The following is a 15,923-nucleotide window of genomic DNA, read 5'->3' on the forward strand; positions in this document are numbered from 1 at the left end:
TTTTTTTTTTTTTTTTTTTTTTTTTTTTTGCTTTGTTTGTAAGGTCCTCATGACTGAGGATTTTTAACTTTGAGATATTTTCATTTTCCTGTTGAATGCAGTCTGGTGTTTACAATTCTGCCTTTTAAGCAAAATGTCATTCCCTTAGTTTGCGGTCATCTTAGCCTGTTGTCATTTAGCTTGACTGCTTTAAAAACAAAGTTGGTTGGTGTGTTTTTGTTTCGTTTTTCCACTGGCAACAGAAATGAAGGATCAGTCACTTCAGGGGCAACTTCCATTGGTGAAAATTACAGAATCTGTAAAGTAATTATTTGAAAAAGCTGTTAATTGTGGGCAGAGGATGTCAAAACCAAACATGAGTCATGCAGCATGGAGTTTTCATTAGACTTTCACAGAGCATTGTAAAATCAACTTAGAGGGCAGAAAATTCAAATTCAAAGACAGGTAGCAGGATATACCAAATACAAATTCAAATACATCAAATTGCAAACTTGGCTGGGTAGACGGGTAGGAAGCATGTGGAATAGAAATGTCAAATAGGCAGCCCAGTTGGTCCCTTTCTTCAGTGGCTAGTTGAAGTTGGAAATGATGTTTACTGAGCTGACCTGGGAAGACCTTAGAGGCATGTCTACACAGACACTTTGTGTGTTAACAACAGCTGGCCATTGAATTGACAGCTGTTGTTGGAAGGAGTTTTTGTTCTGCTGTTAATTGTGGGAGCACACAGGGTACTATTACAGGGAAAATTGACACAAGGGACAGAGGCAACCTTGGTTCCTGTCTAACACAAAAGAATATTCATGAAAACAGTTTCAGTGAGCAAAGCTGTATTAAGTCAGATACCTCCTGCCACAGCCCAGGAAAAAAGGATCTAAGAAATGAAGACCCTGTGTTTATGAGGGTCCAAGCTTTTAAACATCATTCAGGGGAGAGGGAAAAAAAAAACATGGATCATTTGGGGAAGGGGGCAAAACTCAGGGCTAGAATCAGTCATCTTATCTTGGTTGATCCAAGCAAACAGCCATCAGAAGAGTGTGATAAGTAACTTCTTTTCATTCATAAGCTAAAATCTCAGAAGGGTAGAGTCATTGCCTCCTTGGAATTCTTATAATAAAGCTAGAAAGGCTCCACCTTACTGTGCAACAATTTCTGTTCTTATGTTAAAACTAGAAACTGGAAGAGATTAGGTATTTTGCCTTTCCAAACAAAAAGTGAGGAGAAAACAAAATCTTACACATTTTCTAAGGAACTCTGTTTTTCTCATTTCACCAGGGACCTGGCCTGTTACCCATCTAACTCCTTACATACCACTCAGGTGAATCCACAGCAGGTTATTTCCTGAGTTTCATGGGTCAGGAACTTGGAAGATTGTGACCAAGAAGGCACAGGGATGGCTGGAGAGTAAAAGGAGCAATGCAGTCAGAATCCTGGCCTGCTTAGATGATTAGGAATGGATTTCAGAGATTCAAGGGCAAAGTTTTCTCAGATTTGATTGTATGTACAAATTGCTTGGAGAAAATTGTGAGATGCGTGTTCTGGGAAGAAACTTGAGATTGTGCATTCTGACCAGCTCTCAGATTGTGACAGTTAGATGGGCCGAGAGGTAGTTAGGGTCAGATTCTTACTGGAGAGAGAACAGAAGACTCTTGAAAATGCTTGCCACTGCCCTCAGGTACATTCAGCAAGGTACTTCTACCCGTCTGAGTCCTTAGCTTATCCTAATAATGGAAAGATGTTACCAATCACACCCTTGAGAAGGTGCTTTTGCTTTAGCATGAACACTACACAGGATACAATGGTGGCCTTCTGATGAGTTTTGCCTCTGCCCTCTTGTTGATTGCTAGCCATTGTTCTGCTCACCTGAATTGTGATGAAGACACCACTTCCACCATTTCTCAGGCCTATGTGTCTTCCTCAAGCTGTGGCAGGAGGTTTCCATCTTTAATGTCTTCCAGAAATGTTTTACTCACTAAAATTATCCACATGAAAATGTTTTCTTTCAAGGGAAAAAAGAGCCAAAATTGCTTTCATCTTTTCATGCAAAATTCCCCACCACAAAGATAATGTCAACCCTGCTTTTCTGGATCCTGCACTTGGAATAACTAGGGTAGAGAATCAGGTCAGGTACCAGTGCCAAATGTACTTGTTCTCTAGACTTCTGTTTCTATCAGATGCTCTCCACTGGGACTAAAGTCATCCAGCAGAGTCTGTAGAAACCTGTATACAATTGTAAGAAACTGGAGGAACTCTTGAAGTCATGTAATAACACAAAGTTCCTGGGGGAAAAAAGGGCTTCTCATTCTGTGTTTATGTTTACATTTCTATGGGTCACTTGGATTCCATCTCTAGGTGTTGCAGGGAATTTGACACAAAAGACAACAACCTTGTTTCTTGTCTCACATGAACGAATTCTCATGTGGATAATTTCAGGGTGCAAAGCAAGATTTATTTGAGAGAGTAAGAGAGAGGTGCCCTGCCATAGTGACAGGAGGGAGCTCCAAAGACCCCCTCACTGGCTGGCATCAACCGTTGGGTTGTCCCATTCTACCACACATGGAAGAGGGGAGCAGCCTTCATCAGCCATGCTCATGGGTTCTTAAGCAATGCTCATCCAGTCAACTGTGAGCATTGGTACAATACGCGAATCATTCAACCAACCAAGCTCACATCAGTGCACAATACAAATGATACAATCAACTGTAGTAGCATGGAACACTGCTATCCAATTTAGGCATCATGTGCTTTACACTATCCAGTCAGTGAGAGTCCCACCCTGCTTAGTAGTGGAACAACAGAACCAGGAAAACAGGTCCTCCCTAATCCATTTACAGGAAACAATTTGGGGCAGTCAGCTGACTGAGCTGTAGTAGAGAAGCAAGGGCTCACCCTGGAATGAGATACTGTCCCCACTCCCTTTCCAGACTTTCCAAGGTTATGGCAAAGGTCAGGTTATAGACTCGCCCCGGAAATGTTTCAGAAAACCAAACCTTACTGTTGCCGTTTTCTTATTGCCTGGGCTGTACAACAACTGCTAAGTGATGGGGATTTATACACTGATTTTATCACTTTGTTCTCCCTCAAGGGGAGTGAGGGACAACGCTAGAGAGAATGTGCTCTTGGAAGGATGAAAAAATGGGGAGAAGCAAGATTTTATACTTTAAAAAGACAACCTTATCAGGGATCAGAGACACCCCCAACGGCCTCTTGGCCCATCTGGCTCCTCACATAGGAATTAAACTCAGTTCCGTGAGAAGTGGAAGCAGGATCTGGACTAGCATCAGTCCAGCAGCTCCTCTGGAGCAGTCTTTGCTTGACGTTATCTTGCATATTTTCTTGTTTCTTCTCTGCCAGCAGAGTGCCTTTCCTATCCTGTTCCTGCTTGGTTCAGGAAAGCGGAGGATTATTGATCAAGTCGCTTCTGTTTGGAGCCCTACCTGTCTCCCTGTTTTACTTCCGAATGCCTGGAGAAGACGTAGAACCACTCAGGCTTCTGCCTTCATTAGTCACGGGTCATGTGTCCAAGAGAGGAGTGCACATCCAATGGCAAGATAGGCAAGTGTGGTCTCTGGTGGCGATTGCGGAAGGCTCTGCTGCACTCCTGATTCTATTGGTCTAAGCCTGACACTGAGTCCTAAGCTTACATCCTCGTTTGTCTGCTTAGGATTAGTTTATTGCATCTAAACTGAAACTCGTTGAGCTTTTGCCTATTTCTGTTTTAGCTTTGTAGGTTTTTAATTTATTTACCTGCCCTTCATGTTAGGTTATACTGAATTTTGTGCAATCTTGTGGTTTTTTTCTGATTAATTGCATTTGTTAAGTCCTGTCTCTTACATTTCCTATATGGCTAGAATGTTGTTAATATTATCTTTTAAAGGATCTTTTTAATTATTATTTTACTGCTTAGTATTTTATATTTAAGTTATTTTAAATTATAAAATCATTGCTCAGTCTTAAATTTACTTGGAAATAAGTGTGAAGTGAGGATCAGATTCTTTGCAAGTCTTCATTATTCCAAATACCACCTATTGATTATTTACCTGGCCATTATGGATAGCACCATCCTGGTCTCAGGGCCACCTTGAATGCCTGTTTACCCAGTACTACCTTAAATGCCCTAGGTCTCTTCCCCTTAAGGCCCACTTGCCTACGTAAGTTAGTGACCTTCAGGTTCAAACCCTGTGTTCCACCACGGTCCTGAGGCTTTTATCTCTGGTGTCCACCTACAGCTGCATCTACCGATCTCCAACCTGGCACTCCCCATACTCACCTGGAGGCTAAAAAGATGGCTCTTCCCCTTGTGTCTCCTTTCCTCCTGCTGTCTCTGTCTGCTCTTATCCTTGTTCTCTGTTCTGCTCTTTCTCTGTCTCTTGCTCTCTCTCTCTTGCCTCTAGTCTGTCTCTGCTCTGCTCTCTTGTCTTTTCCTGCTGTTCTTTGTCTCGCTCCTTCTCCTGTTGTACCTCTATTTGCTCTGTCTCTCTGTCCCCTGTTCTGTTCTCACTTTCTCCCTACCCCACACTACCCGCCTCATTGACATTAAGGCCTCTCGTGTGGCTCACTTGCTGTGTCTGGTGACTTGAGTTTGTGGAAAAAAAGCTAACATTTACAATGTCACTTATATATTTCTTCCCTATGTACTCATGCTATTTGAGTCATGTGCAGGGGCAATATTATTTAAATCATAATTTTACAGTTTTGTTTATGAGCCATGCAAATTGTCTTTATAATCTTATAGTATATTCAGGTCAGTAGAGCAAAATGCTATTGTTCCGTTTTCAAGTAACAGAGGACTTAAGTGGCACAGTAGGGCTCTCACTGAGTGCCTAACCAGATAATAGATGGTTACCAAAGCCTAAATGTAGGTATTATTTCAAATGCATCTCTTTTCCTGAAACTTGATATAGAGTTACTTATTTATTACTGATCTAGGCATTATTTCTGTTGTTAGCTGTTGTCCCTTTTCCTCACTGGCATTGTCACCAGAGCTGTGCATTGTACACTCTTGTGCAATTGTCATCTTCATCCTTGGTTGGCTGCTTCTGGAAGGAAACACTTTTCTTCTGTATCCTTGTAGCACACTATTTCACTTAGACTGGAAGGGATTATCAAGAAGGCATTACCTTCTGAAATAGGAGGCATTTTCCTTAGGTTCCCAGGGCCCATAGATAATGACAGAATAAAAAAAAATCCAAGATCCCCCCTTAGTGTTTTGAATTTAACCATCTGCTTTTAAACAGAGGTGTGTGTGTGTGTGTGTGTGTGTGTGTGTGTGTGAGCTTTGAACTTTTCCCACCTTTAGTTTGATTACTTGTTCTTTGTTTCTACCTTCATCCTGATCTCTGGCCATTAGCCTTTCCATGATGTGACTTCTGAGCAAACGGGCTCATTGACTTTAGAATAACAGTTCTGCCTGATGGAAAAGGAGCCAAAATGACAGAACCAGAAGAGAAAATGGGGCAGTATTTTGGTTACGTGATGTCATCAGTTCATCAGAACCCATTTGCAGGTCTGTTTCAGATTGTGATATTCTAACTGATTGCCTTCTGTATAAGTAGAGTCATTAGTTCTGAAAATAGCTTTTCCCCACTGAACAGTAGCAAACATAAAAAAGCATGTTTCAAAGCAGAGTGTGAGCTGTCATTAACTGTCCTACAGGCAGGTCCGTTGGATTCCTAAGGGAAGAGCATAGCCTTCGGTCCCTTTTCTCTCTTTGAAGTGTAGAGAGATAGCCACTCAATGCACACATGGCTTCCACTTCTCATTAGGAATGTTGCCGAACAAGTGCTGCATTCTCAGCTTAGCCAGTCACCTCCAAAGCATAGAGAGCGTTTACAGTTTCACTTTCATCGTCATAACTTTTTCAGTCCTTAGCAAAGTAGTCATTCTTCTGAGATGGGAAGTTGATATAATGCAGAGTTGGAAAAGTTCATATTGTGTCTAAAATGGGCACATGCAGTGGAACCTCAGTCTTAGCTAGAATCTAGTCAGTTCAGCCATGACTGGATGAATAGGTACGCCGTGGAGGCTGGCATTTACAAAACTTACCTTGAAATTAATGCATGGCATGCGTACTTTGTGGTCCCTTGTATCGTCCCAGAGGGAAGGAAGGAGGAGCAGAGCTGCAACATCTAACAGAATCCCTCACCCTGCGAAAAATGAAAGCCTGAATGATGAGAAGATTTCAGTAAATGATACTCAAATTAAAACACTCAGTGAGTGACTTGGAGCAAAATTACATTGCCACATGCAATGTATCCATTGAAAAGGAATTTTAAAAATAAAATGGGGAGGACAAGAAGTCACGGAGATCTAGATAGGTATTTCGTTTTGCTTCTTTCCCCCACCCTCAGCATCTAAATGGAACACCTGTCAGATTTTTCTCTTTCTTCCATTTCTTTGATTTGTTGGAGGAAAAAGGTCAGAACTGATCACCAGCACTACTGTTTAACAGACAGAAGCCTGTAATTGAGAGTAATGCCTCTGCAATTTGGTAGGCATGGGCTGTTACAGCGAGGCTTTCAAAAGCTAGGCAAGGAGAGAAATGCTGATATTTTGTGCGTGAACCAACTTTATTCACCATGCTGCAGATCACGTCTAACTTTTCCCACAATTGTACAAAGCTACAGCACTCACAGGAGTGTTATTCTTTTGAATGAATAAAAGTATAGTCTATTTTTAACATGAGTGCCCTGAAACTTAAAATTAAAAAAAAAAAAAGCTTTGTGACTTGGTAGTCCAGCAGTATCTTAGTTTCCAATTCTACATTTGTAAGAACACAGCGATTTATTTTTCTTTTCCTTAGAGAAACTTGTATGTGCTCGAAATTTCACTTGAGATGGGTTATCCATGTTGCTCTCTAATAGATTAGGTACATTGTTTTCATTAGAGTATCTGTGAACTGAGATGCTGCTTAAGGTTTTTTGGAAGTTGTTTGAATTGATTTATCAAAATAGATCCAGACAAAATTTGAAATAATCGGGGCAGGTACCTCCTTAACTCGTGCAAAACTTGGTAAAATCTGCAGTGTAGTCCGTGGCTCATTAAGAGTTTCAGGTCAGATAGGACACGAAGCAAGAGGAAGCCTTCCAAGAAGAAACTATATACCTAGAGCATGCAACTTCAGATCCTTGCTTTGTCTAACTTAACAAGATACAGTTAATCTTTTTTTAATTAATTAATTTATTTATTTGAAAAGTTGCAGAGAGATAAAGAGGGAGAAAGAAAGATCTTTCATCCACTGGTTCTTTTCCCAAATGGCCTCAATAACCAGAGCTGGATGGGTCTGAGAGCTGCATCTGGGTCCCTCAGATGAAGCAGGGGCCCAAGAACTTGGGCCTCCTCTGCTGCTTTCCCAGGCATATCAGCAGGGAGGTGGATCAGAAGTGGAGCCACAAGGTCTTGAGTCAGTGCCATATGAGATTCCAGTGCCTCGGGCCATGGCTTTACTATGCCACAGTGTCAGCCCACAGCTAATCTTTGAATTAAAAGATACCTGAAAAATCATCCTAAATTATAGACAAATGCCAGATCCTCTAATATATTTTCTCTACCAATTAAAGAGAGGCATAAGAAAACTAGGCAATCTGTTGGTAATACCTGTGTTTGAAGGGATTGAATCCTGTTTGCCTTTAGTAACAAAAATAGAAACTGTGAAAATCTTAGTTTCTTTCATACATGCCTACTCTGGGGCCTGCCATTCAATGAGCTAGATTGTGTTGAAATCAGGAGACAGTGTTGACAGACAAAAGGTATCATTGGAAGAAGTCATGTCATCAGTCATGGGAAAAAAATGTGCTTAGCTTCTGTGCTTATCTATGAGACATCAATTTGAAAAGATCATTGCAGGGTTCACTTTGGGCACGGTTTGTTTTTATTATTGTTAGCTGATCAACATTCCTCCTGGAGCCATAATATATAAAATATCAACATAAATAAGTAGAATCATGATTTTTAAAAGCATCATTGGAACCACAAAAGGAGGGGTGATTGTCAACTCTGATCAGTAAGGCTGAATTATATCATACTTAGAGGAGAGAGATGCAAATGAATGAATTAAATTAGGAACACAATTTTCTTCTTAAATCAGCATTTTTGACTGTCAGAACCTGGACTAGAGTGCATTATTCTTAATAGAGTGTGATTTGTATTGAAATAGGGCAATAAATCTGTTTATTGGAATTTATTTGCTGCAAGTTGTTAGCGCATTCTGGCTGTGTGCACAAGCAGGGTGAATACAATAGGCCAGCTGGTGATTCAGCTCAGTGCAATATTTGTCAGTGATCACATACTCTCTAGACTGATGGCTGATTACCACAGAGAGGGATCCAATGCTCTATATTCACCATTCTACATTGCAGTGAATCGCAGAAAACCCGTGATGATTTCTGAGGGCACCAGCGCTGGAATTATCTAAGAGTCCCTCTTCCATGGCCTCATTTACAAAATACTTGGAGACCATGATCCTAAGAGAACAGCTTCTTTCCTGAACATCAACTTCATGCATGTTAATTCTGCATTACCAGTGGTAATTTCATCCATCTTTAGTCTCATTCCTGTCTTCACGAAGCCAGTTTAATGACAGGCTTATGATGTGTTGATTCTAATTTGACATTAGGAGGTTTCACATTTTACAGAGTTACTCCAGTGGGAAGCTTTTACTTCAGTTCCCTGCCCATCATGGGTAAACATGCAGGAGGAAAAAATTGCAAGTGAATCACAGTCTATATCATTTGATTCCCCCATAGGCCACTGTGAAAAACAAGGTAGCTTTGACCTTGGTTTTCTTTGTGTGCTTTCAATAGGCTCTACTCATAACACTTAACAGTTTTTATAAAATACTGATATGCTTCAATCCTAAATAGACATCTGCGGGTGAAGTACAAAATGACCACACTGTGTTAATCAGCAGTAATTAGAATTTGAAGGAATATGAAATATAGGGAAGAAATGAACAAATGATCATGCTGGTTTTTTTTTAAGATAAATTTTACCCCTAAAGTTTATATGTAGGAAACTTTTCACCCTCTACAGTTCTGCTTTAATTCCTGTACCCCTATATTTAGTGTTATCAATCTGACACCTTCTCTCCCTACTACTATAATTAATTTATGCTTATAGGCCATTTGGAAAACAGAGCATTCTGTGTATAGCTGGGCTCCATTTTGAGCATGTTAATGTTCTTGAACTAACCTGTATACACAAAGGTGCTAACACTGACCTGCCTTTAGCAAGTTGCTCTTGACTTGATGTTGAAATTTTCTGTTATCTTGGGTTTTCACCATTGCCAAGCATTCTTTTGACTTCTCAAATACAAATTCACTCAGTTGAAGTGTTGGATAAAGGCATAAAGGCAGTTTAAGGGAGAAAGAAAAGTCCTGTCAACTTAAGATGGCTAAACAATTTACCATCCAATGAAAAAAATCAGAAGCTGGAGGCAGACATTGAGCATGTCACAAAAATTGAAATAGTATAATGCAAAACTGAATTCTAGAGGAGTCATCTATGAGATCTTGGATGTATAAATATAGCAACCAAACCTTAATCCATGAAGAAAAGTTCAAGAGAAAATGACACTGTTAAAAGGTGAACCCCAGAATGTCAGCAGAGAAACAATCTGACAAAGGACTTAGAACAAAGGCCTCTTACAACTCAACAGTAGGAAAACAAGCTAATTCTAAAAATAGTTTGATATGGAGGATTGCTAATGACAATACTAATACAACCACTTCGGAAGATAGTTACAGTTTTTTACAAAGTTATACTTAGCTCTGCCATGTAATATAGTAGTCGTAATCCTAGGTATTTACACAACTTATAAGGAAATGTATTAGAAAATTTGTACAAAAATGTCTACCACAGATTCATACAGATATTTGAATATTCAACTAGTTGTGTTGAAGTTGATATTTTCTATGTAAAGCCATTAGAAAGACCTACATCCCTGTTCTGCCCAAGCATTTGAAGTGAAATGTAATCTTTGTTAGTTCTTGTAAAAAGAGTAATCTTTTATTTTCTTTGATTTTGCTTTTCTGCTTTGTAGCCTCACTCATGTTCATAGAGAATAAAAGAAGATCCAAGGTAGCCATTTGCCATTGTAGTTATGATGCCAGTTGGGAGAATAGCAATGTAGCAGAGCCGGTTAAGTCACCTGGCATCTCCTATCAACCTCAGATCTTAACGCTCTGTTTTGGACCCAACTCCCTGCTTAATGCACCTGGGAAAGCAGCAGAAGATGGTTTTAGTATTCGAATACCTGCTGTGCTTCTGAGGCACTCTCCCACTTTTCCTCCTTCACTTTCTTCCTCTTTTAATTTTTGCAATGAGATTTGTTCGGTTAATTTTGCATTCAGAAACTTAACCCTCCACAGAATAAACAGTTCAATGTTACTAAGTAAAAAAACAAAATAAGGCAAACCCACTGTTACTCAAGAGTATCACAAGAGCTGTAAACAGTACTGAAATCTCCAAGTGTGTGGTGCTGTAAAATGAGGATGATTTGTGATTGGTCCAGCAGTATTTTATGATTCTGCAATAGGGGCTTTGGTAAGCGGCAGTGCCCGTGTGGCTGTTCAACTCGTATTAATTTTGAGAGTCTATGGTTTTTCTTCTTAGAGTCTATTTTTACAAAGGAAAAGCTACATCATGCTGAGTGTCTGATATAAAGCAGAGATTAACATCGTTTTCAAAATGAAGCTGTTAAAAACAGTCCATCAAGATGTCTCATCCAGACTAGAGAAAGAGTCTTCAGCAGATTCAACCTGTGCTTGGTTTTGTCTGCAGCTCAGTTCCTTCAGCTTGCTTGCAAGGAGCAGGGGAGAGGGGTGAGGGTGAACTCTGCCACAGCAGGTGGCCCTTCCTTCTGACAAACCCAAGCTATCCTGTCAGGTTTTAATGATTTCCTTGCAGGTGTGAAAAGTTTCTCCCTTCCTCCTTTTTATAACTTTACCATAAGCACCAGTTGGGTTATTTTTGTTGCAACAGCATGGTAGATTTTCCTGCTTCTCTTTTAAAACTTATTTTTTTCCGCCTATTTAAGATTCACTCATTATTATCTTGCAGATTTTTCCAATGGGGGGGAACTTGTGTGTATTTTATCATAACTATATAAGTCGTGCTAGCTGCCTAAAACAGCACTGCCTGCTCTCCCTCTATACAGTTAGAATTGCAGCGTTTCCAGCAGCCACGTTTGTAATGTGCACCCTTTGGAAGATTGCGACAGAAGTGGGGGTTGTATTCTTCACGGAATTTACAGTCGTGATACTGATTTCTATCTTCAGCTTACTGTTTTTCTGCATGAAGAGAAAGAGATAATTGGGAGTCACTGGTAGCTGTTTCCCTCCTTGTATGGAGAGAAAACAAAAAAATCCAGTTTAACGTGACCCATATGTCAGAAGTAAAGAAAAAGACGGCTTTGATTTATCTTGATATTCTGGTAGAGCCCCCAAAACTCAGTCTGCCCATTGTCCAGTGAATTAGTTGCTGACACTGGGCTGGTATTGCCAAGCACAGAACCAAGAGCTGGGCAATTATTACCTAATTTCCAGGTTTTTAAGGGATGAAGAGTAAAAATTGTCACAGTATAGACTAACATTACCTGGAGAGGTTCATGTTTGGCTCATGTGCAGATCCCTTGCTGATTTATAAGTGCTTGGTGACATCCTTTGGTCAGTGATAACATTTATTTTTTAAGATTTTTTTTTTTAATTGGGAAAGCGGTTATACAAAGAGAAGGAGACAGATCTTCCATCTGCTGATTTACTCCCAAGTAGCCACAATGGCCGGAGCTGAGCCAGTCCAAAACCAGAAGCCAGGAGCTTCTTCTGGGTCTCCCATGTGGGTACAGGGTCCCAAAGCCTTTTTCTAAAGATTTATTTTTAGTGGAAAGTCAGATATACGGTGAGGAGGAAAGACAGGAAGAAAAAATTTTTTAAATCGTGGCTGCTTGAGCTATAGTTCATCTGAATTAAAAATAACTCATACCTGTCCAATTCCATGTCAAGTTCTTTTAGGGGTATTTTCTGTTTTGTTTGTTTTTGAATTTGGCCTTGGTTTACTGTATTATTTCTCAGTCCTCACCCCTTTTCTGCCTATCATTTATTTTAATAGCAGGTATTTATTTTTCTTCACAGCACTTGTGTTTCCTGGGAGGCATGTGTGTAATTTGTGATTCTGTACGGAAGTTCACAAAGGTTCCTACAAAGGCTCTCTTCCCCTCTGATTTTTCATCATTCTCTCCACAGGAACATCCCTTCTCCTTAGGAGCATTTATTTCTCATAGCTATTTTTGACCTTTCCTTTTGAATTTCCGGCCTCTTGCCTTGCTTCCCCACTCCTTGGTTCAGTTCCCTGACCTCATTCCCCCTTGACAGAGTAGACAGAGAAAACATTAAGTAAGCAAAAGGGGTTCCCCATTCCAAGCAGTGGGTTTTATGATTTGGTATCTGAAGGCCAAGGACAGGACTTCCCAGGACTCAGGACAGAGAAACTCTTTTCATTAAACCAGCCTCCAGCTTGTCCGAAATCTTTCTGACAGCATTTCTAAATTCCCACCTCTGTTAAATGGAAACATTTTAGGTAAACCTGACTTTCCAAGATTTGGGGAGCTCTAATTCCACCATGGTTTTTTTCCCTTCCTTAATTTTCATTTTTCATAATATCTCCACTTGGACTGCCATGGTGCCAAGTGTCATTCCACTACTCATTAGTCAATTGCTGCGTGTTTGTATCTGCATCAAAAGAGTATTGAAATGTGGAGCAATTACTTATAACTTCCCCACTCTGCACCAGGACCATTTCAATTGCTTTTATGGATTTTTTTTAAGATTTTTTTTTTTATTGGAAAGATTTTTTACAGAGAGGAGAGACAGAGGGAAAGATCTTCCATCTGCTGGTTTACTCCCCAAGTGGCCACAACAGCCAGAGCTGACCCGAAGCCAAGAGTCAGGAGCCAGGAGCTTCTTCTGGGTCTCTCATGCAGGTAAAGGATCCCAGGGCTGTTGGGCCATCCTCTGCTGCTTTCCCAGGCCACAAGCAGGGAGGTCAATGGGGAGTGGAGCAGCCAGGACATGAACCAGTGTTGATTTGGGATCCCAGTGCTTGCAAGTTGATGATTTAGCCACTAGGTTATCACACTGGGCCTGTTTTTATGAATTTCAAGTAAATTATGCTTTAAGGGTATTTCCACATTCTTCACTTACCAATATCTAACTAGCCTGCAAATATTTTCTCCTGAGTTTTTGTTTAGGTCATTATTTCTCTCAAGTTACTCTAATATAGTATCTACTGCTCGCATGTGGCTGCTTAAATTAATTTTCATCAAAATTACAGCCATAGCTGCTAAAGACTAAGTGATGATTTCTCTGGGTTGAACCGTATATTTTTTTAAAAAGTTAAATAAAAAAGATGCAAACCACTGGTTCTGTTAGCATATTAAGTGTGCCAGTATATTAAGAGCTCTGACTTTTGCGGCCAGCATAGTGTCCTCATGGACTGACCCTCACCCTACTGGTGGTAGCATCCTGCATGGGCACTGGTTCATATCCTTGCTGCTCTACTTCTTGATCAAGCTCCTTGTTCATGGGCTGGAGCCTGACCCATCTGTTTGGGCTCCTGCACCCATGTATGAAGCATGAAGGAATCTCCTTGACTCCAAGTTTAGGACCAGTCCAGCCTGGCCCTTAAAGTCCTATGGGGAGTGAGTCAGCAGTTGAAAGAATAAATGGAAGTTCTCTCTCTCTTTTTCTCTCTCTTCGCGCCCCCCCCCCTTTGTAACTCTGACTTTCCAAGTAAAATAAATATTAAAAAAAAAAAAGAGAGAGGGGCCTGGCATGTTAACCTAGTGGCTAATGTCCTCACCTTGCATGCTGTGCCAGGATCCCATATGGGTGCCAATTTGTGTTCTATCTGTTCCACTTACCATCCAGCTCCCTGTTTGTAACCTGGGAGAGCAGTCAAGGACGGCCCAAAGCCTTGGGACCCTGAACCCACGTGGGAGAACTGGAAGTCTCTGGGCTGCTGGCTTCAGCTCAGCTCAGCTCTGTTCCTCCCTTTGTAGCTACTTGGAGTGTGAACCAGTAGACCAAAGATGTTCCTCTCTGTCTTTACTCTCTGTAAACCTACCTTTCCAATAAAATAAATACATAAATATTTTCAAAAAGAAAATTTCTGAGTTCTAACATACTGCAACATGTGACTTGGAGAATTGGTTGATATTGCCCTCAGAAATGTTTATCCAGTTACCTTTTGGAAAACTTCATTTCTCAGGCCCGGTATGGTAGCCTACTGGCTAAAGTCCTCGGTTTGTATGCACTGGGATCCCTTATGATTGCCGCTTCATACCCCAGCTGCTCCACTTCCGCTCCTGGCATTGGATCAGCTCAGTTCTGTCGTTGAGTGAACCAGCAATGGAAGATTTTTCTGTCTTGCCTTCTCTCTCTAAATTTGACTTTCCAATAAAAAATAAATTAAATCTTGAAAAAAATCACTAAAAACACTTACTTTCTCATCTGTGTAACATGTTTTATAATGTTCTCAGTTGGCTCTGCCTCTTCTTTCCAAAGTGTATTTTACTTTGTTGCTGCTGTTGCCTTTTAGATGTTTCAGAGAGCCATTATGCTGAGTAAAAGTGATTTAATGTTTTTGTTTGTTTATATCCCAGATCCCAAATCCATCCTCTTCTAAGGAGGTCCCTAGTGGGAGCTTGTGTGTGTCGTGTGTGTGGTTGGTTCAGACTGTGGCGTCCTGCAGGGTAGATTGAAGACTGGGTCATCATATCCTGGCCAGGAATAGGGAGATTACTCATAATGTCATATTTTGTCCTCTTAGGTTTTCATGTATTTGAAAGGGAGGAAAGCTAAAACTGCTATCTGCTGTGGTTTACTCACTCACTCCAACGTTTATATCAGCTGAATAGGAAGTTGAAACTCAAGATGTGTCTCCCATATGGGTGACAGGCACCCAAGTCCTTAAATCTTAGCTCTTCCCATGGGTCTGTATCAGCAAGAAGCTAGAGTCAGGCCCTGGAGCCGAGAATTAAACTCAAGTCTTCTGTTATGCAACACGTTCCTCTTACCATCTTAAGCGCTGGATCAAACCCCTGCCAAATGCTCCTGTTTAGGCTCTTGGGTGCCATTAGTTTTCTATTTAATGGAGCAGTATTTGTAGCTTAGCTTTGTCTAACTTTCAGAATATGTTGAGTGTGATTTACTCTGATCATCTTGATTCTAAAGCTTTGTTTTAATAAATAGTCATTTGTATGGAGAAAAATAGGAGCTCAATTAATAAATGGCGTTACTACTGCCAGGCTCAATGGCTAAGTTGAATTAGTGTCATTGTTACAGAAGATAAAATTTGAAGCAGTATTTAGAGAGCAAGTAGCAGCGAATGTTAGGACAATAGCTGACGATTTTATGGTGATTTAATCACCATGCACCCACATCTTCTCATTCAGGCAGTTAAATCATATTTCTTGAATGTAATGATAAGCTTCTGGGGTGATTCAGAGGAAAGGGGTACAGAGAAAAAAAAAACAAGAAACAAGCTCACAGAAATAGTGAATTTATTAGAGATTAATAGATTCAAAGAGGGGGCTATCTGCCTGTACATAGATCAAGTGACCACTTAGCAAAGGCCTAGTCATTCAGCAGGCTGGGCTTGTTGTAATTTGGGATCTTGTGGTCTTCCTAGGAGTGGAAGGATTCCAAGAAAATGCAGGAGTGAGAAGAAACTGGGCCAGCTTTTCAGTCTTGCTCCTGGGGGCAAGGTAGTTGTAAGGAAATGCAGAAAACCGGGTGGGGAACAAACTAGACTGGTCTTTTGAACTACAGTCTAAGAAACCCTTGTGGGAGAGTCTCTCTTTACGATCCTGAGGGCATAAGGATCAAACTTGGGCTCTGAATCCCTTCAGCGTAAAATACCTCTTGGTCTGC

At 40.6% G+C, this 15,923-nt stretch overlaps 1 protein-coding gene across 1 annotated transcript in view; it reads left to right on the top strand.

The window, feature by feature from the left end:
- The window catches only part of FHIT (fragile histidine triad diadenosine triphosphatase), a 784,365-nt gene that overhangs the window by 377,101 nt on the left and 391,341 nt on the right, over positions 1-15,923 (top strand). The window lies entirely within an intron of this gene.

This window comes from Ochotona princeps, chromosome 21 (assembly GCF_030435755.1).
Source record: "Ochotona princeps isolate mOchPri1 chromosome 21, mOchPri1.hap1, whole genome shotgun sequence".
Lineage (NCBI taxonomy): Eukaryota > Metazoa > Chordata > Mammalia > Lagomorpha > Ochotonidae > Ochotona > Ochotona princeps.